At 39.5% G+C, this 23753-nt stretch overlaps 1 protein-coding gene across 1 annotated transcript in view; it reads left to right on the forward strand.

The window, feature by feature from the left end:
• The first annotated feature begins 15556 nt into the window (after positions 1 to 15556).
• Positions 15557 to 23753, forward strand: part of LOC106080991 (tetracycline resistance protein, class A) — a 55861-nt gene continuing 47664 nt past the window's right edge. The window contains exon 1 of the mRNA XM_013242650.2: positions 15557 to 16145. The gene's annotated coding sequence lies outside the window, so the exon portion shown is untranslated. The remainder of the gene's footprint in view (positions 16146 to 23753) is intronic.

Raw genomic sequence — 23753 nt, forward strand, 5'->3', positions numbered from 1 at the left:
AATCCATTCTCCCATCGCCTTAAGTCTCATAGCCGCAGTGGCTTACTTCACTTTAATTGGCGATCCAAGCGTCTCGATCTTCTGCGCTCATTCTAAAATCTCTGACACCAAGTTTTGAGGTGTCTCCCACCACTTGATCTTCCCATCGGGCTTTTGGTCTTCCCGGTTTTTATTCCACTGGGCTATTCCCTACGGGCAAATATGTAGTCAATTGCCCCAAATATACCGGTCCTAAACTGGAGAATTAGTTACCTGTCACAGGACATATCCTACAGGGAATGAAAAGTTTATATTGTCATAACTTACTATTCTTAATTATTTTATAAAAAGTCGCTTAATTATTGTTAAAAATTGCTTATCTGTTAAATATATTTGCTAACTAATGTTACCTCATTCTTTTGGAACTGTCCCAAGACCTATCCTACGGTGTTAGAATGGTGGCAATTCGTCACCTCTAGCGACAAACCCTCATAAAAGTGATAGGAATTTTCCATGTAAGGGGACGAGAACTGGGACCGGTCCCTATCACCAGAGGATTAGATCCCGTGACAGGTTTGGGACCTGTCCCATTTCCCGTAGGGTTATTATTTGAAGTTTTTATACCCCATAGGATGGGGGTATACTAATCTTATCATTCCGTTTGTAACACCTCGAGATATTGATCTAGGACCCCATAAATTATATATATCATCGTCTTGGCGAATCGAACTAGCCATGTCCGTTTGTTGAAATCACGATGGTGATCGAGCTAGCCGCTTAAAATTTTGCACTGATACTTTATATTGATGTAGGTCGTTGGAGATTGTATATGGGCCATATCGGCTCAGATTTCGATATAGCTCCCATATAAACCGATCTCCCTAATTTGACTTCTTGAGCCCATGGAAGCCACAATTTTTGTTCGATTTGGCTGAAATTTTGAACATAGTGTTCTGTTATGACTTTCAACAACTGCGCCAAATACGGTTTCCATCGGTCAAGACCTGATAGCTTCCATATAAACCGATCTCCTGATTTTACTTCTTGAGCTCATGGAAGTCACAATTTTTGTGCAATTTGGCTGAAATTTTGCACATAGTATTCGGTTATAACTCCCGATAACGGAGCCAAGTACGGTCCAAATCGGTCAAGAACCTGATATAGCTCCCATATAAACCGATCTCCCGATTTGGCTTCCTGAGCCTTTGGAAGTCGCAAATTTCATCCGATTTGGCTGAAATTTTGCACATAGTGTTCTATTTTGATTTCTAACAACTGTGCCAAGTACGGGTTAAAACTGTGTATAACCTGATATAGATCCCATATAAACCGATCTCCCGATTTGACTTCTTGAGCCTCTGGATGCCGCAATTTTCATCAGATTTGGCTGAAATTTTGTACATGGTATTCTGTTTTGACTCCCAACAACTGTGCGAAGTACAGTCCAAATCGGTCAAGAACATTATATAGATCCTATATAAACCGATCTGCCGAGTTGACTTCTTGAGCCCTTACAAGCCGCGATTTTTATCTGGTCCAATTCGGTCTATAAGCAAATATAGCTCCCATATTATAGCAGAATCCATGGTGGTGGGTTCCCCGGCCCGGCCGAACTTAGCACGCTTTTACTTTTTTTATAATTTGTTGGTTACGTAAAGGGCATTATATAACATTCACTTGTATATGTCATAAAAAACAGAGAAGTCAAAATGTCCGGCCATTCCAAGAAGCAAGCAATACTTCTGTGATATTCGATACACATAATTTTATTTATTTTTTTTTTTGAATTTGCAAAAGTTGTTCTGGCATTCTAACAGCAAAATATCAAATGAACATCTTCGGTGAAATCTTCGCTTGATTTCTGATATTGAAATATTTTTGTTTGTGCATATGTCCATTTATGACATAGAAAATATAATTTGTTGTAGTTGTTGATGATTGTTAGAAAAATACAAAATAATTTGTAATAAACACTTGTTGTAGTTTACAATTTACAGTAGGGAACCCTACAGCAGCGATAATAATTCAGACTTAAGTAATCAAGCGATCAAAAAACCCTTTAAATGCATTCAGAAACTTTGGTAATAAAATTTTTTAATAAGCAGAATACAAGCTAACAAATGCCTGAACGTTTGTTATGGTATTTTCAATGTATGTAAGCTTCACACATTGTGGTATATAATTACCAGAGGGGAAAATAAGTCTGAACTTCACCTTGAGGCATATGGATAGAGTTGATATAAGTGCTGTAATAATGTAAGTATGAGAACATATAATCATGAAATTGCCGAACGGGGAGTCCCTAGATGAAAAATTTGTAATTACAGCTGTTGAGGTAGTAGGAAAATTTTCTAACAGAACAGTAAAAATGCTTTAACTTTGGACATAAATTTTAAAAACCTTTCGTCATAATCTGCTGAAAAATGGATACCCATCACCTCAGATATGTTTCTTCAACACTTTTCTTCATAATCCGGTGACAAAAGCTCAGTATGGTCCGATTTGGACCAAACTCGGCACGAATCTCGCCGGGTCTAGTAGGATTCACTGTTCAAGAAGGTAAAACAGAATATTGGTCTCTATGGCAATTTTCACTGATTTTCACTGTATTTAGGAAGGATATGTAAGGGTCTATATAACTCATTGTACTCAATACCAGAGCTCTTTAAATGATAACTTGAATTGTGGCTTAGCCACAAAGGAATTTGCCTTACGGAGGTCTGTAAAATAACCAAAGTATCTTCATTACCTTCGACCGAATTTGCCGAAGTGGGGGCGAAATGTAAATGTTGTACCATTTACATTTCGCCCCAACAATTATAGAAGAACAAATGATTCAAAGGACAGGAAAAGGTAGATGTTGGCGGAAAAGCACTACAAAACTATATGCAATTATAAAGGGTGATTTTTTTGAGGTTAGGATTTTCATGCATTAGTATTTGACAGATCACGTGGGATTTCAGACATGGTGTCAAAGAGAAAGATGCTCAGTATGCTTTGACATTTCATCATGAATAGACTTACTAACGAGCAACGCTTGCAAATCATTTTCAGTGAATGGGCTCTAGAAAAGTTGGCAGAAAATCCGCTTTTTATCGACAAATTTTGTTCAGCGATGAGGCTCATTTCTGGTTGAATGGCTACGTAAATAAGCAAAATTGCCGCATTTGGAGTGAAGAGCAACCAGAAGCCGTTCAAGAACTGCCCATGCATCCCGAAAAATGCACTGTTTGGTGTGGTTTGTACGCTGGTGGAATCATTGGACCGTATTTTTTCAAAGATGCTGTTGGACGCAACGTTACGGTGAATGAACACATTTCGAACCGAACACTGATTTTGGTAATAAAATTCAATGATTTGCAAGCGTTGCTCGTTAGTAAGTCTATTCATGATGAAATGTCAAAGCATACTGAGCATCTTTCTCTTTGACACCATGTCTGAAATCCCACGTGATCTGTCAAATACTAATGCATGAAAATCCTAACCTCAAAAAAATCACTCTTTAGTAAATCAAATTTTTTCTATTAAATGGCAAATAAATTAAACTGGGTTACAAATTCAAACGATTGCTGGAAATTTGCCAGAGAAATAAATAGGCAGTATAGTCAAGTAGGATGAGCTCTTACATCAAATATTTTTAAACGTTATGTTGAAAATTTAGTAACTTCACCACAACTAGTTAAGTTCGGCCGGGCCTAATCTTATATGCCCTCCACCATGGATCGCATTTATCGAATTCTTTTCCCGGTATCTTTTTTAGGCAAACAAAGGATAAAAGAAAAGAATTGCTATGCTATTAGAGCTATATCAAGTTATGGTCCGATTCGGACCATAATTGAGTTGAATGTTGGAGACCATAGTAGAGATCATTGTGTAAAATTTCAGCCAATTCGAATAAGAATTGCGCCCTTTAGGAGCTCAAGAAGTAAAATAGGCAGATCGGTTTATATGGGTGGTGTATCAGGCTATTGACCGATTTAGACCATATTTAAAACGAATATTAAAGGTCATTTCAGTCAAATCGGATAATAATTACGCCCTCTAGAGGCTCAAGAAGTCAAGACCCTAGATCAGTTTATATGACAGCTAAATCAGGCTATAGACCGATTTGAATCATACTAATCACAGTTGTTGGAAGTCATAACGACACACCTTACGCCAAATTTCAGCCGAATCGGATAAGAATTACACCTTGCAGTGTAAGCAAGACTGTTCGTGACTTTACCGTTCTGGTTGTTATTGCCCTTATTTTACTGTTCGTAAAGATGTTCACACTCGACGTCCTCGCGTTAGCACCACACCACCTCACGTATTCCGTGATCGACCGGATCTCCGCCTGCAGGACCGTATTATGGTCAGGCAGTCTAAACCCGATCTTAGTATCTGGGTTCTCAATGTAGCTGGTGGTCTACCGGCCCACTCCGTTCTCTAGCTTTGATCCATCCGTGTAACATGATCTTCCAGATGGCAATACTGGGGTTCCGTCAATCCAAGACTGTGCCGCTGGCAGCAGTGCCTCGCACTCGACCCCAAGTGTCGTCTCAGGAATCCAATCGGAAACCTCTTCCCTTCCTTCCAGGTTTCCTAACGTTACCTCGATTATACCGTGATGGTATGTCCTGCTCCCATCCTCAATCCATTCTCCCATCGCCTTAAGTCTCATAACCGCAGTGGCTGCCTCACACTTAATCTGTATGTCAATGGGTCGGATATCTAGAATAGTCTCCACTCTTCAGTCCTTACAAGTCGCAATTTTTGTCCGATTTGGTTGAAATTTCGCATGCGGTGTTCTGTTATGTAGAATAAAATTATGCCCTTCAACTAAATTTATTTTGCATAAATTTTTAGCAGAATCCATGGTGGTGAAAATAATGAAGATATTCTCATTTTCCTGAAAGTTTGGAACACCCATCGCATACAAGATAATTTCGAGCGTACTGTGTGAAAGATTAAAACCAAAAGTCAATGAGATAGTTGGGCCCTATCAATGCGGCTTTAGACCTGGACCAGATATTCACACTGCGCCAAATAGGGGAAAAGACCCAAGAAGGACAAATCAACACCTACCATCTTTTTGTTGACTACAAAGCCACCATCGACACTCCTTTACGTTCAAAGGTGTTTCAAGTCATGTCTGAGTTTGGTATCCCTGCAAAATTAATTCGACTCTGCAGGATGGCACTTGCTGGTACGCGTTCCTCAGTAAGAATAGGAAAGAATCTCTCCGAACCATTTAATACCAAACGAGGTTTCAGACAAGGAGACAGCCTATCGTGTGATCTCTTTAATATCTTGCTGGAGAAGATTATGCGAGATGCAGAAGTGAATAGATATGGCACACTAATCACAAGGGAACACATGCTACTCGCCTATGCCGACGACATCGACATCATAGGTCAGTCACCGGAAGTAGTAACTGCAGCCTTTGAAAGAATCGAAAGAGAGTCATTGAAAATGGGTCTGGCAGTTCATGGAGATAAGACGAAATGGATGGTTTCAACTCCCAAAACGCCCTGTACAACCGACCAGATAAAGAAAATGGAGAAAGTTGGGAACCACAACTTTGAGAAAGCCAAGAACTATCTATCTCGGCACCGCCGTAACCGAGTGAATGTCAGACATGGGTACTTGTGAAAACAGATGAGGCAGTGCTTGGAGTATTTGAGAGAAAGATTCTTCGTAAAAATATGGACCAGTTTGCGATAATGGAGAATATAGGCGACGTATGAACCACGATAGTATAGTTAAATTCATCAAAATACAACGGCTGCGTTGGCTAGGTCATGTTGTCAAAATGGATGAAGAAGCTGCTGCAAATAAGTCTTTTAAGGCAAACACGATGGAAAGATCAAGTGGTGGGAGGCACCTTTGAGACTTGGTGTCAGAGATTTTAGAATGAACGCAGAATATCGAGGCGCTTGGAACGCTGTTCTACTAGTGGAACGGCTAGTGGAACAAATATTCAGTCATAGCCAATTAAAGTTTTTCTGAGAGACCTCAAAGCTTGTTCTCACCAAACCACTGTCAAAAAGAGCTTCTGTTAGATTCTGCCCCTATCCACCATCCCTCTGGCACCTGATCATATATCCATCCATGCCGTGTAGGTACTAAAGTTAAACTTGACTTACTTTTTGTTGTTTTCTGTGAAATCAAATCGAATCAAACCACACTCAAATAGTATGACAATGGAGAGATGGATGGATGAATGGGTGGATGACATAGGGGTGGTTTGTGGGTTTGCTGTTTCGCTTGATCAGTCCGTGATGTTTTTTTTTTTCGTTTCGGCATATTTGCTTACATTTGCCGCCATCCATCCATTCGTATAGAGTGGTGCTATGATTTATCACAACAATAGATCAACGCAGCTATTATAGCGCGGCATAGTATCGGAACAGAAAGCCAACGAAAACACGTCGTTTATGCCACCACTAGTACAACAAACACAACCAAATAAATGTCAACAAAAAATAGTTTGGAAAAAATAATAAAAGCAAAACACTCGCTAAACGCATTTTAATTCTTGATACACAAACGAAAATAAATTCCAAACTAAACCCAAACATCCAACAACGACAAATTTATGACTGCGCTTCCGTCTGGCGTATGCGTTGCGCGTTGTGTCTTTTTTTGGTTTTTGGCAGGCTGCGGAAGTTTTTGCTGTTTGTGTTTTTTTTTTGGATTTTCTGCACACACACAATCAGTAGCTTTCGAAGAAGCTTCATTTTTATTTTAGTTATTTTTGACTGAGCGTCAACTTGTTTACTACTATAAAGCTGAGCTTTACGCTCAGGTTAATGTAACTGACGTAGTAGAGATAATGAATAGCGCCTAGCGTCGATGGGAACATAGAGCCATTACTATCAAAGCCTGATTGAACTGCTGCATCGCACAGTGATTGAAATCAAAACTGCTGGTATTCTACAGCCATGGTTATACCATGGGATAAGAATAAAATTTTTCGAAACAAAAAACAACTTCACAAAAATTAGATTTGTTCGTTAGTTTGTTTGTCTGTTCCGTATAGACTCAAAAACGGTTGAACCTCTTTTCATTAAATTTTCACAGATAGGAGAGTTTGAGCCTCTGGTGCAAAAAGGGTATTATAATTTGTTTTTAGAAGGGGGAGCGGACCCTCCCCCCTACCCCTATCTTCAAATACGCCAGATCTCAAAGATGAGAGCACTGATTTAAACGAAATTTTGCATGCCACCTTATGGTACCCGAAAAACACGAAATTGGTATAAAATTTTGGGGTCAAATAATCTGGGGGGACGCCCCATCCCAAAATCCACCCGAACGGACATATTTGCCGATTGGGACAATATGGGTATCAAATGAGAGGTATTTAAGAGAAGAGCACGTACTTGGTATTAAAATGTCACCGTAAGTGTCGGGGGCTTCCCCACCCCCAAAAACACCACCCAACTGGACACTTCTACCGCTTTGGGTAATATGGGTATCTAATGAAATGTATTTCAAAGCAGAGTACAAATCTGGCATTCAAATTTATTCCTTGAAGTCTGAGGGCCTTCCCCAAAAGCCCCCAGCAGGATATATTTACCGATTGGGACAATATGGGTATCAAATGGTAGGTATTTGAAAGTAGACAAAAAAGCAGATATAAAAATTTATTATTGGTGTCTGATGCGCCAACTCACCCCTCAACAGGACTTATTTACCCATTGCGACAACATGGATATCAAATGAAAGGTGTTTGGAAGTTGAGTACACATCTGTTATAAGAATATGGTCCAAGGTGTCTACGGGGCCTCCTCAACCCTAAAAACCCTAAAACGAGCATGAATGCTCAACGTCATAAAATGGATATTGAATGAAAAGTCTTTGGGAGTTGACTAAGAATCTGGTATGCACATTTGGGACAGAGTTTGTGACCGGCCCACCCACTAAATACCCTTCAATAGGACGTGTAGTTCGAGCGGGATTATATGTGAATTAAAAGAAAGGTCTGTGTCAGTAGAGTTCGAATCTTATGTTGCCATAAAGATACAAGTATCTTGGTCACGTCCTGCAGTTCAGCAGGACATGTAGATCGCAACAATAAAGAACAAAAGTTTACTTTTGGATCCTAGCGTCGGGTGGACCGACTCTCTCTTCCCAATAAAAACCAACATCAAACTGTCATGTAAGAGGACCGAGAATATATTGTACTCAAATGAAAGAATGTGAGGGGGGAGGGGGTCAATCGCCCTCCCCCTTTCCTATCCAAAAAAAAAAAAGAATTAAAAATAATATATGAAGGCCGATCAGGTTAGAATATGACAGCAATAAAAGATCTCTGGTAGTAGAGTACACTTTTTGCCCTCAAATTTGGGTATACACAGGAGAACCTACGAATCTTTAAAAATGTGGTATCCCAAGTGGCAGCCAGGGCGATAAAATGCCCCCCTGTGGCGTGCCTTGTGAGGGAGAAAGTGGCACAAGGCACGCCACAGGGAGGACATTTTATCACCACTGCTATGGGTGACCACCATAAATGGCCTATTACAGATGCTGACTACAAAGGGATTTGAACCCATCTGCTAAACCCCCGTTATAATTCTTTTAAGGGGTAAGGTTCCGAACCTGTGGACTGTGATGGAGAAAAAGCACGACGGCATAGGCGGAGCAATGAGGAACACTCTTACTAAGGCAATGGAGACCATTCTAGATATGCGACCCATAGACATACAGATTAAGTGTGAGGCAGCCATTGCGGTTATGAGACTTAAGGCGATGGGAGAATGGATAGAGAATGGGAGCAGCTCATACCATCGCGGTGTACACGAGGCGACGATAGAAAACTAGGAAGGAATGGAAGAGGTTTCCGATCGGATACCTGAGACGGCACTCGTGAACGAGTGCGAGGCACTACGGCCAGCGCCACAGTCTTGGATTGACGGAACCCTAGTATTGACATCTGAAAGATAATGTTAAACGGATGGATCAAAGCCAGATGACAGAGTGGGTCTGGTGCTCTACATTGAGAAGTCAGGGACTGAGACTTGTTTTAGACTGCCTGACCATAATACGGTCTTGCAGGCGAAGATCCGGTCGATCACGGAATGCGTGAGGTGGAGTTCATTGAGTGTGAACATCTTTACGGACAGCAAAATGGCCATAAGGGCAATAACAACAAGGACGGTTAAGTCACGAACAGTCTTGGAATGTAAGAAGGAGATTAAAGCCTTCTCTGAGAATGGCACGATCCGCATCGTTTAGATGCCGGGTCATGGCGGAGTAAGGACGAATGAGAAAGCAGACAATTTGGCAGTGAAGGCTAGAGAACTGCCGTCAATAAACATGGTTAACCCGAAGCCTTTCGGGTCGACGCAGTCCGAGTTAAAGGCGTGGGCGACGAATGCGCATGCAACCCTGTGGAACAGCGAAACGGTCGGTAGGAAGGCGAAAATCCTATGGAAGAGCCAGATCGTGAGAAGACGAGGCTATTATTTAAAGGAAGTGAGAAGTAGGTCTGTATAGCTCTCTGTATCATAACGGGACAAATAGGACTACGAGCTCACGAGAACATGCGGGGAAGATGATAAGACATTGGAGCATTTCCTATGTCATTGCCCAGCTTTCGCGTCCAACAGATATCGACACTTAGGTGGAGATACGATGCCAGACATGTACCAACCTAGGGAAGTGGCATGGAAAACAATTAAGGATTTTGTAGGTGGCACGGAATTCCTAACATAGATTTTCTTTTCGAGGTTACTTTGTAAGTATTTAGAGCGCAAAACAAGCCCACCTACCAACCTAACCTGATCTAAGTGGTAGCTTTCAAACATGAATTTGAGTAAAAAGTATTGAGTATAAAGAGAAATTAATTACTGTGGATTTGAACCAAACCCGTAGCCCCACTTTCATAATGCTTGACATTATAGGGCACTAAAAAAATCATGCTCTGGCAAGATGCTGATATTGTTTCCTTCAAACCTGCCTTGTACGGTCCATATAGTTTAATGTTTGAAGATTATTTCATGCAAATGTTGACCATGACTGCACCTCAAATGGTCCATCCGATTTTGCCATACTCTTGCCAACATTTTGGCCGGTATCTCACGAATAAATGCTTCAATGTTTTCTTCCAATGCGTCGATAGAAGCGGGCTTGTCTGTATAGTCATGAGCTTTAACATAGCCCCACAAAATGAGATTTAACATAGCCCCACAAAAAATAGCCTAAAGGCGTTAAATCGCACGGTCTAGGCGGCCTATTGATCGGTCCCGAACGTGAAATAAAATATTCACCGAACTTGCCTCTCAATAAGTCCATTGTTACACACGCTGTGTGGCATGTGGTACCGTCTTGTTGAAACCACATGTGATGCAAGTCAAGCTCTTGCATTTTAGGCAAAAAAATTGTATATCATCTCACGATAACGCTCACCATTCACAGTCACGTTACGATTCGCATCATCTTTGAGGAAGCACACTCCAATGAAGCCACCAGCCCATTAGCCGCACCAAACTGTGACTTTTTCTGGATGCATTGGTAGCTCTTGCAATGCTTCTGGCTGATCTTCTCTCCAAAATCGACAATTCTGTTTATTTACATACCCATTGAACCAAAAATGAGCTTCGTCCATAAAATGGAAGAAGTGCGTGATGAACTTTCTTAACAGAGCACACATTTTGATAATAATTAGCAAGTGATGTGCGTTTGCAAGACGATTCATGGTTAAATTATGGACCAAACTGAAGATTATTGACAGCGAACAAAACACGAAACGTGCGTGAGCTTTCCAAACCAGTGTTGCCAAAAAGATAATAGCTAAAAAAACACCCTTTATAAAAATCAATTAGTGTTTGTTTGTCGGTTTGTTTATTTGTTTGTTGTGTGTTCCGTATAGACTCAAAAACGGCTGAACCGGTTTTCTTGACATTTTCACAGATGGTGCATAATAATCCCGTGGTGAAACTAGGGTACTCGTTTTTATACCCGCCACCATAGCCATGCCCGTTTGTCTGTCCGTCCTTCCGTCTGTCGAAAGCAAAGCACTTGAAATTTTGCACAAATACCAATTCTTAGTGCAGGTTAGTTGGGATTGTAAATATGCCATATCGATCCATGTTTTGATATAGCTGTCATATAAACCGATCTGGGATCTTGATTTCTTGAGCTACTAGAGGTCCCAAATCTCATCCGATTTGCCAAAATTTTACACGAGGTGTTCTGTTATGATTTCCAACAATTGTGTTAAGTATGGTTAATGTCGGTGCATAATCTGATATAGCTGTCATATAAACCGATCTGGGGTCTAGACTTCTTGAGCCCCTATAGTGCGCAGTTCTTATTCGATTTGGCTGAAATTTTACACAATGACTTCTACTATGGCCTCCAACATTCAATTCAATTAGAAAAGCAATTTTTTTTCTTTTATCCTTTGTTTCTTTTTATCCTAAGAAGAGATACCGGGAAAAGAACTCCACAAATGCGATTTATGGTATATAAGATTCGGCCCGGCTGAACTTAGCACGCTATTACTTGTTTTATATTAAACAAATTTATTCGTTCTTAGGCTACTTTCTTTTGGTTGTTTCATTTTGTTGTGGGATTTATTTGTCCAGCTTAAACCAATATAGTGTTTGTTTTTCTTTTCATTTGAAAAAGAAAGCAAAATAAGACCCCTTTTTATAAAAAAAGGTTTAGGCATAATGTGGTTTTTATTTTGCTTTCTATTTTAAATAGTAACAAAAACAAACCCGATAAATCAAATGGAAACAAATCTTATAACCAGTAAGAAAGGGCAAAAGTCGGGCGGTGCCGAGTGTTGAATGCCCTACACCTACACTATAAGTGCAATGTGGGAGCTATATCCAATTTTGAACCAACTTTGATGGACCTCGGCGGATGTTTTCGGGTAAAACCGTAATAACTACAGTTGAGAGATTATAAGATTATTGCAAAACCTAAAATCTGACGAACATATATATGGGAGCTATATCTAATTCTGAACCGATTTCGAGCAAACTTCTGAGATTATGTGATAGACGTCGAGGAAAGCAAATGCAAATGCAAAATGAAAATTTTGCCCATGAACATTCCACTAAGGAACAGGGGCTAACTTCTCACATATCAATGAGTGCAGTCCGATTCAAGTTTAAGCTCAATGATAAGAGGCCTCCTTTTTATAGCCGAGTCCGAACGGCGTGCCGCAGTGCGACACCTGTTTGGAGAGAAGTTTTACATTAGGAGGGAAAAAAAGCACCTTAGTGCAATATTTCTCAAAATATGACGAACATAAATTGTATATGGGAGATATACCTAAATGTAAACTGATTTCGAGCAAATTTCTGAGATACTGTGGCAGTCGTGGAGGAAAGCGTGTAGCAAAATTTTACTGTGACTCTAGAAGTAAAAATCGAACCATATATATATATATGAGAGCTATACCTAAATCTGAACCGATTTCGAGAAAACTTCTCTGATACTGTGGCAGTCGTCGAGGAAAGCGTTTAGCAAAATTTTGGCAAGATGGGTCAATAAATGAGCTTGCTGTGACTCTAGAAGTTAAAATCGGACGATATATATATATATGAGAGCTATATCTAAATCTGAACCGATTTCCATGAAATTCACATGTAATGTCAAGAGTCAAGAGAAAATCCTTACTGCAAAATTTCGAGAGAATCGGTTAACAAATGACCATTTTATTGTATTATTATTACAAATCGGAAGAACATATATATGGAAGCTATATCTAAATCTAAACCGATTTCGAACAAACTTTATAGATATTGTAAAAGTCGTTGAAGAAAGCGTTGTACAAAATTTTGGGAAGATTGTTGCATAAATTAGCTTGCTGTGACTCTAGAAGTTAAAATCGGACGATATATATACATGAGAGCTATATCAAAATCTGAACCGATTTCCATGAAGTTTATTAGTAATATCGGGAGTCATAAGAAAATCTTTTCTTTCAAATTTCGAGAGAATCGGTTAACAAGTGACCATTTTATTGCATTATTATTACAAATCGGACGAACATATATATGGAAGCTATATCTAAATCTGAACCGATTTCGAGCAAATTTTATAGATATTGTAGAAGTCGTCGAAGAAAGCGTTGTATAAAGTTTTGGGAAGATTGGTGCATAAATGCGCTTGCAGTGGCTCTAGGAGTGAAAATCGGGCGATTTATATATGGAAGCTATATCTAAATCTGAACCGATTCCCATGAAATTCAGATGTAATATCAAGAATCAAGAGAAAATCCTTACTGCCAAATTTCGAGAGAATCGGTTAACAAATGACCATTTTATTGCATTATTATTCCAAATCGGACGAACATATGTATGGAAGCTATATCTAAATCTGAACCGATTTCGAGCAAACTTTATGGATATTGTAAAAGTCGCCGAAGAAAGCGTCGTACAAAGTTTTGGGAAGATTGGTGCATAAATGCGCTTGCAGTGGCTCTAGGAGTGAAAATCGGGCAATATATATGGAAGCTATATCTAAATCTGAACCGATTTCCATGAAATTCATCAGTAATGGCGAGAGTCATAAGAAAATCCTTCCTGCCAAATTTCGAGAGAATCGGTTAACACAAGATCATTTTATTGCATTATTACTGCAAATCGGACAAACATATATATGGGAGCTATACCTAAATCTGAATCGATTTCGAGCAAACTTTATAGATATTGTAAAAGTCGTCGAAGAAAGCGTTGTACAAAATTTTGGGAAGATTGTTGAATAAATGCGCTTGCAGTGGCTCTAGGAGTGAAAATCGGGCGATATATATGTATGAAAGCTATATCAAAATCTGAACCGATTTCCGTGAAATTCACATGTAATGTCAAGAGTCAAGAGAAAATCCTTACTGCAAAATTTCGAGAGAATCGGTTAACAAATGACCATTTTATTGCATTATTATTACAAATCGGAAGAACATATATATGGAAGCTATATCTAAATCTAAACCGATTTCGAACAAACTTTATAGATATTGTAAAAGGCGTTGTACAAAATTTTGGGAAGATTGTTGCATAAATTAGCTTGCTGTGACTCTAGAAGTTAAAATCGGACGATATATATACATGAGAGCTATATCAAAATCTGAACCGATTTCCATGAAGTTTATCAGTAATATCGGGAGTCATAAGAAAATCTTTTCTTTCAAATTTCGAGAGAATCGGTTGACAAATGCCCATTTTATTGCATTATTAATACAAATCGGACGAACATATATATGGAAGCTATATCTAAATCTGAACCGATTTCGAGCAAACTTTAAAGATATTGTAAAAGTCGCCGAAGAAAGCGTTGCACAAATTTTTGGGAAGATTGGTGCATAAATGCGCTTGCAGTGGTTCTAGGAGTGAAAATCGGGCGATATATATACATGAGAGCTATATCTAAATCTGAACTGATTTCCAAGAAATTCACCAGTAATGTCGAGAGTCATAAGAAAATCCTTCCTGCCAAATTTCGAGAGAATCGGTTACCAAATGACCATTTTATTGCATTATTACTTCAAATCGGGCGAACATATACATGGGAGCTATATCCAAATCTGAACCGATTTCGAGCAAACTTTATGGATATTGTAAAAGTCGTCGAGGAAAGCGTTGTACAAAGTTTTGGGAAGATTGTTGAATAAATGCGCTTGCAGTGGCTCTAGGAGTGAAAATCGGGCGATATATATATATGAGAGCTATATCTAAATCTGAACCGATTTCCATGAAATTCATCAGTAATGACGAGAGTCATAAGAAAATCCTTCCTGCCAAATTTCGAAATATCGGTTAACAAATGACCATTTTATTGCATTATTACTGCAAATCGGCCGAATATATACATGGGAGCTATATCCAAATCTGAACCGATTTCCATGAAGTTCATCAGTAATATCGGGAGTCATAAGAAAATCCTTCCTGCCGAATTTCGAGAGAATCGGTTAACAAATGACCATTTTATTGCATTATTACTGCAAATCGGACGATCATAAAAAATATGGAAGCAATATCTAAATCTGAACCGATTTTTTCCAATTTCAATAGGCTTCGTCTCCAGGCCGAAAAACATGCCTGTACCAAATTTGAAGACTATCGGATCAAAATGGCGACATGTAGTTTGTATACAAATTAACATGGACAGACAGACAGACGGACAGACAGACGGACAGACAGACAAACGGACATAGCTAAATCGAATCAAAAAGTGATTCTGAGTCGTTCGAGTCAATGGGTCTATCTCTCTTCTTCTTCTTCTTGTTACAAACAAATTCACCAAGTTACAATATAATACCCTGTACCACATTAGTGGTGTAGGGTATAAAAACAAATTTGACATCTTTTTTCATTTAGACTTCTCTGGGCTGTGCTCTGTTCTTCTCTATGTTGATATTTTCACCACTGTATGGACACGGCGCTAGAGACTAGACGCCCAGCGCCAAAGTCAACGCCATCAGCGTACGTGCCCTCAAAGTCTGATTGACCTGCTGCTGCTGCGTCGCTAAAGACGACTACAATGACGGTAACTGCTATTCGGACCGAATGAACTTGACTTAGAGCTAACGGTAGCTGCAGCACAACGATTCAATGTGAATTTTAGTCACTGACTTTAAGCCGACATCAACAGTTGATCTTTGGTCTACGATTCCATAGAGACAACCGTAAACGAAGCGTCGAAATCAAATTCAAAAAAACAAAGTGAAATAATAAAAATCTAACGAAAACGAAAATCAAAAAAAGTTGAAAAAAAAAATTACAAAAAAAAATACACAACTCATTGTTGTGTAGCTGAAACAGTGTAGCAAGCTTAGAGTAGTGTTTTTTCGGTAGTGAGTGAGCGAGTGATATCAGTCGGCAATTGTCATGCAATTGCACGGAGAAATCAAAAGATCACAAACTATATAAACAAACCAACCACAAGCAACAAAAAAATACCAACAAAAATTGAAAAACAAAGGGAGAAAATAAAAACAACAAAGGGAGAAAAATAGATAAGAAAAGCTTATAAATTATACACCACTATTCAGATGTCATGCAACTTTAAACAAAACCAAATGAAAATTTTTGTTGTTGTAAAAAGTGAAAATTCATTTTGAAATAATCCTCCGCGTCAATCGATAGAAATCTCACAACAACTTCAACTCCAGCATCCAGAGCAGCAGCTAATTATTTAATTAATAATTCAAACAAGAAGTAGACCAAGTAAGCAATGCCAAATGAAAATAGATACAGTGTTATTTATGGCAACAATATTTGACAATCTTTAAAAATTTTATACGATTCTGTTTTTTTCCAAAACACAACATTTCTGGTTTTAAACGGAAAGATTGAAAAAAGTGACTTAATTTTTAATTTAAGCTGATTTTTACCCGTTGAGACAGATTATGGTCAAAGGCGGTACATCTAAAAATGTCAATAAAATTTTTCCAAAAAAAAAAAAACATTGTAGAAAAATAATTCTTTTTTAAAAACAAAATTTTTATTTTGGGCCGAATCTTATATACCCTCCACCATGGTTCGCATTTGCCCAGTTCTTTTCCCGGCATCTCTTCTTAGGCAAAAAAAAGGATAAAAGAAAAGATTTGCTCTGCTATAGAGCAATATCAAGATATGGTCCGGTTCGGACCATAATTAAATTATATGTTGGAGACCTGTGTAAAATGTCAGCCAATTCGTATAAGAATTGCGCCCTTTGGGGGCTCAAGAAGTAAATTAGAGGCATCGATTTATATGGGAGCTGTATCAGGCTATAGACCGATTCAGATCATAATAAAAACGTATGTTGATGGTCATGAGAGGATCTGTCGTACAAAATTTCAGGAAAATCGGATAATAATTGCGACCTCTGGAGGCTCACGAAGTCAAGATCCCAGATCGGTTTATATGGCAGCTATATCAGGTTATGAACCGATTTTAACCCTATTTGACACAGTTGTCGAATGTAAGAATAAAATACGTCGTGCAAAATTTCATTCAAATCGGATAAGAATTGCGACCTCTAGAGGCTCAAGAAGTCAAAACCCAAGATCGGTTTATATGACAGCTATATCAGTTTATGGACCGATTTTAACCATACTTGGCACAGTTGTTGGAAATCACAACAAAATAACAAATGGCACAGTTGTTGGATATCGTGCAAAATTTCATTCAAATCGGATAAGAATTGCGCCCTCTAGAGGCTCAAGAAGTCAAGATCCCAGATCGGTTTATATGGCAGCTATATCAGGTTATGAACCAATTTGAACCCTATTTGACACAGTTATTGAAACTCACAACAAAATATGTCATGCAAAATTTCAGCCAAATCGGATAGGAATTGCGTCCTCTAGAAGCTCAAGAAGTCAAGATTTAAGATCGGTTTATATGGCAGCTATATCAGGTTATGGAACGATTTGCAGCTAATTTAGCACAGTTGTTGGAAGTCTTAGCGAAATACGTCGTACAAAATTTCAGCCAAATCGGATAAGAATTGCGCCCTCTAGTGGCTCAAGATGTTAAGACCCAAGATCGATTTATATGGCAGCTATATCAGGTTATGGACCGATTTGAACCATACTTGGCATAGTTGTTGGATATCATAATAAAATACTTCGTGCGAAATTTCATTCAAATCTAATAAGAATTGCGCCCTCTAGTGGCTCAAGAAGTCAAGACCCAAGATCGGTTTATATGGCAGCTATATCAGGTTATGGACCGATTTGAACCATACATGGCATAGTTGTTGGATATCATAATAAAATACTACGTGCAAAATTTTATTCCAATCGGATAAGATTTGCGCCTTCTAGAGGCTCAAGAAGTCAAGACCCAAGATCGGTTTATATGGCAGCTATATCAGGTTGTTGACCGATTTGAACCTAATTTAGCACAGTTGTTGGAAGTCATAGCGAAACACGTCGCGCAAAATTTTATTTCAATCGGAAAAGAATTGCGCCCTCTAGAGGCTCAAGAAGTCAAGACCCAAGATCGGTTTATATGGCAGCTATATCAGGTCATGGATTGATTTGAACCATAATGAGCACAGTTGTGGGATATCATAACAAAATACTTCTTCTAAAATTTCATTCAAATCGGATAAGATTTGCGCCCTCTAATGTCTCAAGAAGTCAAGACCCAAGATCGGTTTATATGGCAGCTATATCAGGTTATTGACCGATTTGAACCTAATTTAGCACAGTTGTTGGAAGTCATAGCGAAACACGTCGTGCAAAATTTCATTCCAATCGGAAATGAATTAAGCCCTCTAGAGGCTCAAGAAGTCAAGACCCAAGATCGGTTTATATGGCAGCTATATCAGGTTATGGACCGATTTGAACCATACTTGGCATAGTTGTTTGATATCATAATAAAATACTTCGTGCAAAATTTCAGTCCAATCGGATAAGAATTGCGCCCTCTAATTGCTCAAGAAGTCAAGTCCCCAGATCGGTTTATATGGCAGCAACATCAAAACATGGACCTAATTGGCCCATTAACAATTCCAACCGACCTACACTAATAACAAGCAATATTTCAAGCCTCTAGCTAAACTCCTTCGGAAATTAGCGTGCTTTCGACAGACGGACGGTCGGCTAGATCGACTTAAGATGTCATGACGATTAAGAATATAATCTGGGACCCCAGACGAATATTTCGAGGTCTTACAAACGGAATGACGAAGTTAGTATACCACCCATCCTATGGTGGAGGGTCACAATCGGGACATACATCCTGCACGTTGCCATCAATCTTTGTTCTGTAGGAATTGAGGCGGATGCATCTGCCGGATCGTAATTGAGCCAGACCTACTATGGTTTGCCGGGGTTCATAGTGAACAATGTGGCTGAAAATTTGGTGGCAGATATCTTCAGATTTCTTGCAGCGAAATATGAGACAGACGTTTAACCTATCGTCTGTCTCTGTCGTTGAGACAGACGTTTAACCTATCGCAGGTGTCAACAATGTGTGGGGGGCCTGATGCCATGATCGTACAATCGTTCGCATATGATACGAACTGGGTTGCCCAAAAAGTAATTGCGGATTTTTCATATAGTCGGCGTTGACAAATTTTTTCACAGCTTGTGACTCTGTAATTGCATTCTTTCTTCTGTCGGTTATCAGCTGTTACTTTTAGCTTGCTTTAGAAAAAAATGTAAAAAAGTATATTTAATTAAGGTTCATTCTAAGTTTTACTACAAATGCATTTACTTTCTTTTAAAAAATCCGCAATTACTTTTTGGGCAACCCATATATGCCGTCTCGAGGAGGTGGAATGGAGGATAGTTGGAAGTTAAACAGTGCCGGAGATATCACCCCGCCTTGGGGAACTCCCTATTTCACTCTACGTTGTTTCGATTTTTTGTCCCTAATTTTCACAAATGACTGGTGACCACACAGATAATTCGCGACCCAACTTTTCATGCCAGGCTGGAGGAACGTATTGGTGATGTCCTCCAGGAGTTTGGCATGGCTGACCGTGTCGAATGCCCTCGATAGGTCCAGTGCCACGAGGACCGATAGGACGGGCTGATTGAAGCCACGACAAATGTGTTCGGTGATAGCATGCAGAGCAGTTTTTGTACCACGACAAATGTGTTCGGTGATAGCATGCAGAGCAGTTGTTGTGCTATGCTGTCTTCGTAATCCATGCTGATGCTCGGCGAATGGAAATTCTCCTACGAGGCTCGGAATGAGTAGTCTCTCAAGCGTCTTGACTACTGGTGAGAGTAGGGATGTCGGTTTGTACGACTCCCCCTTATTCGGATCCTTTTCAGGTTTCATTAGCGGGATCACTCTGCCCATTTTCCAGACATACGGTACTATAAGAATGTTCAATGACAGGTTAAGAACAGCCGTAATGTACTTGACTCCAGGTTGATCCAAATTCTTCATCATCAGCGTAGAGATTCCGTCGGGGCCCAACGCCTTGGATGACTTAGCGCCACAGATGACATTCATAACTTCGTCCACGGTAAATTGTGATGGCTGTTCTTCGGCTCGGAGACCACGAATACGACGAATGGCTCACCTCCTAGCCCAGTCACCCCCGGGATGCACAAAAACTGACGGTTGAACAACCTGGCGCATCTCTTCGGATCAGTCACGGGTACGTCGCCAAAAGTCACTGAGGTCCTGTCGTCCCGTCTAACGGGGTTCGAGAGTGACTTAACAGTAGACCACAACTTGCCTAAACCGGTACCTAGGTTACATTGCTCCAAGTGTACAACAACAACAACTACTGCTTACGCCGGGAATTGGCCGCACTTGAGGTATTCGACCGGCTGGTATAAAGCGAGCGGCTGCTGCATTAATGATGTCTCGGAATTTCCACTCAGGCACTAACACATTTGAAGGGAGTGTCAGTTCACTGAAGCGGCGATTGGTGTACTCTCTGAAGCTGACCCAATCGGCCTACTTTCAATTGATAAACGTTCGGCGCTCAGAGGTTATGAAGTCGGGTGATCGGCCGATAATGAGAATTATGGGGAGGTGGTCCGATCCCAAAGAAATGACGGCTTGCCAAGCTTTATCACTCAGCAGATCAGGGGATGCAATGGAAATGTCTAACGTGCTGCTACACTTCCTCGTAATCCTAGTGGGGATATCCTTATTCACCGTGCAAAACGCGGAGCCTTCAATCTGTACTGCCAAAGATATGCCCCTCTGGGGAGAATGCCATTAAACGTGATGAGCATTGAAGTCTTCTAGAAAATTTCAACAAAATCGGGTAATAAAAAAAGCTTTTATGAGCTTCAGACCCTTAATCGGCATATCGGTATATATGACGGCTATATCTAAATACAGTCCGATCTTTACCATATTTGGGTCAGATGGGGGAAGTCTTAAAAAAATTTACTGTTTAAAATTTCAGTGAAATCGGATATTAAATAAAGCTTTTATAGGCTTCAGACCCCTTATCGGCAGATTGGTCTATATGACAGCTATATCTGAATATAGTCCGATCGTAACCATATTTGGGTCCTATGTTAGGAAGCGTCAAACTACTCACTATTTTAAATTTCAGCGAAATCGATTAAAAAGAAAGCCTTAATGGCCTTCAGACCCTTAATCGGGAGATCGGTCTATATGGTCGCTATATCTATATCTCGGGAGATCGTTCGTTCTGAACGATATTTAGGTCAGATGTCGTGAGGCTTATATAAACCCACTGTTTCAAATTTCAGCGAAATCGAGTAATAAATAAAGTTTTTATGGTCTTCAGACCCTCTATCGGCAGATCGGTCTATATGGCAGTTTTATCTAAATATAGTCCGATCTGGACCGTATTTAGGTCAGATATCTGGAAGCTTTAAACTACTCACAATTTCAAATTTTAGCGAAATCGGTTAATAAATAAAGCTTTTATGAGCTTCAGACCCTTTATCGGGAGATCGGTCTATATAGCAGCTGTATCCAAATGTGGTCCGATTTGGCCCGTTCAAGAACTTAACCAGCGTGCATCAAAAAGACGTATCTGTGCCAAACGTCAGCTCAATATCTCAATTTTTGAAGGTTGTATAGTGATTACAACAGACGGACAGACAGATGAATAGACGGACAGACATCTTTAAATCACCTTAGAATTTTACGACGATCCGTACTTTCTAGGGTCGGAAATTGATATTTCGATGTGTTGCCAAGGGAGTGACTAAATGAATATAACCCCTATCCTGCGCTGGTGGGTATACAAAGATACACTTCCCGGCACTGGCCTGGCAATATTGGGGATAGTATGCTGCTGTTGCGTATATTGCCGCACCCGAAAGGTGGGGGGAGGTCACATAATCCTATGACGGTGACGTAGAAGGCGAAGATGACGACGCTTGTAACTCACTGCTGTCTATGTTTGCACAGCACCTTGCAACATATTCTGTGTGACTATACTCCCGTAGTGATGTTAGGTCAGAGCAAGATTGGAAATGCACTAACTCTGTGAGTCGGTTACACCTCACCGACATCGACCGATGATGGAGGCGGTTCTGGCGGTTCCGAACAGAACCAGGGTCCGGGGTTCTCTTCAATCCCGGCACGGGGCAGAAGCCTGCGGAGAAGGCACTCCGGGATGTCCCTCTCCCATGGCGAAAGAAGGATGGACACGTACACTGAGGCGGCAGCCCCTGCTGATGAAGGATTCCAGCGGGTCAATCCGGTGCGTACAACCGGCTGCCATGGAATTGGGACCAAGGTCTCGTGCCCTTCAACCTTACCTAACCGTGTACTTTCATGCTCATTTGGAATATTCCATGCCCCAGATCATGACCCTAAAATTGTTCCACAACTTTATTATTATTGGTGTAGGTTTCCTAAACATAGCCCCTTCTTTCGGGCTCTAGATTTTTCGTTCCATTGGATTTGCAGTTCCATTGGGTTGGCCAAAAAGTAATTGCGGATTTTTCATATAGTCGGCGTTGACAAATTTTTTCACAGCTTGTGACTCTGTAATTGCATTCTTTCTTCTGTCAGTTATCAGCTGTTACTTTTAGCTTGCTTTAGAAAAAAAGTGTAAAAGTCATTTACTTTCTTTTAAAAAATCCGCAATTACTTTTTGGGCAACCAATACAAAGACCGCTTAGTGGACAAGCGTAAATATACACCTATTAGGAGCAGCAGATATTTTTGCGGAGCGAAAGAGAAAGCACGTCCACTCAACTCAACTGCTCCACAAACAATCATGCCTTCATTTCAAATAGATATTAAAAAACCTTTGGGCAAATATTCAAAATTTGAATATTACGTAGATTAGAAACTCGATATATTTGTCAGTTCCTCGAAACATTTGTTGGTTCCTAGAAATATTTTTTTACGCAAGTTATTGCAGTTAAAGACTCATTAATTAAAAAAACAATTCGATTAATAAACTTATATATTTTTTTGTTTTGATTTTGTTAATGATACTTCTATCAATAAATCTCAGATTTAGTTAAAGTCAAAGAACAGTTTTGGATAATTTAATGACTTGTAGAGACGGGAATCACCAAATGTTAATTTCTCCTCTATTTCGATTGGGATATTCCCGAATATATTAATATTTTTTTTTTTTTTTAGTTATATAACTAAACGTCAAAATTTTTATAAAGTTAGAAATTTATATCCGTTCGCCAGACAAAGTGATTCTTACTAACTTCATTAAACCAATATATAACTAATAATTCCTCCTAAAGCATCTAAATAAATGGTGTATTAGCTACCTGTTTTTCGTCGTTTATAATTTTGGCCTAATGATGTCTTGTTTCCAAATCAAACGTCATTAAGACTCTGGCGCAAAATGTAATTTGTTCAGAATCTAATGATGGATATAAATATTCAGTGCATAAATTTATAATTAAGGAAGACAAAATTGCAGTACTGAATATTGAATGAAATGGAAATCCAAAGTCTTATAGCGGTGCTTCCCCATATGGCACTTTAATAGAAGAATATAACAAAAAACCCCTTTAGTATACCAACAAATTCTCCAAAAAATTATTCCTTGCCTTGCAATATGGAATGTTTCGGATCATAATCAAGTAGTAGACCATACTAGATGCTGCAGGTCATGGGAGAAAGCGTTGTAAAAATGTCAACCAAATCGGTTAATAATTGCGCTCAAGAAGTCAAGATCCCAGATCGGTTTATATGGCAGCTATATCAGGTTATAGACCGATTTAAAACATACTTAGCACACTTGTTGGAAATCATAATGAAACATGTCATGCAAAATTTCAGCCAAATCGGATAGGAATGGCGCCCTTTAGTGTCTCAAGAAGTCAAGACCCCAGATCGGTTTATATGACAGCTATATCAGGTTATGTACCGATTTGAACCATTTTTGGCACAAATGTTGGAAGTCAT

This window comes from Stomoxys calcitrans, chromosome 4 (genome assembly GCF_963082655.1).
Source record: "Stomoxys calcitrans chromosome 4, idStoCalc2.1, whole genome shotgun sequence".
NCBI lineage: Eukaryota > Metazoa > Arthropoda > Insecta > Diptera > Muscidae > Stomoxys > Stomoxys calcitrans.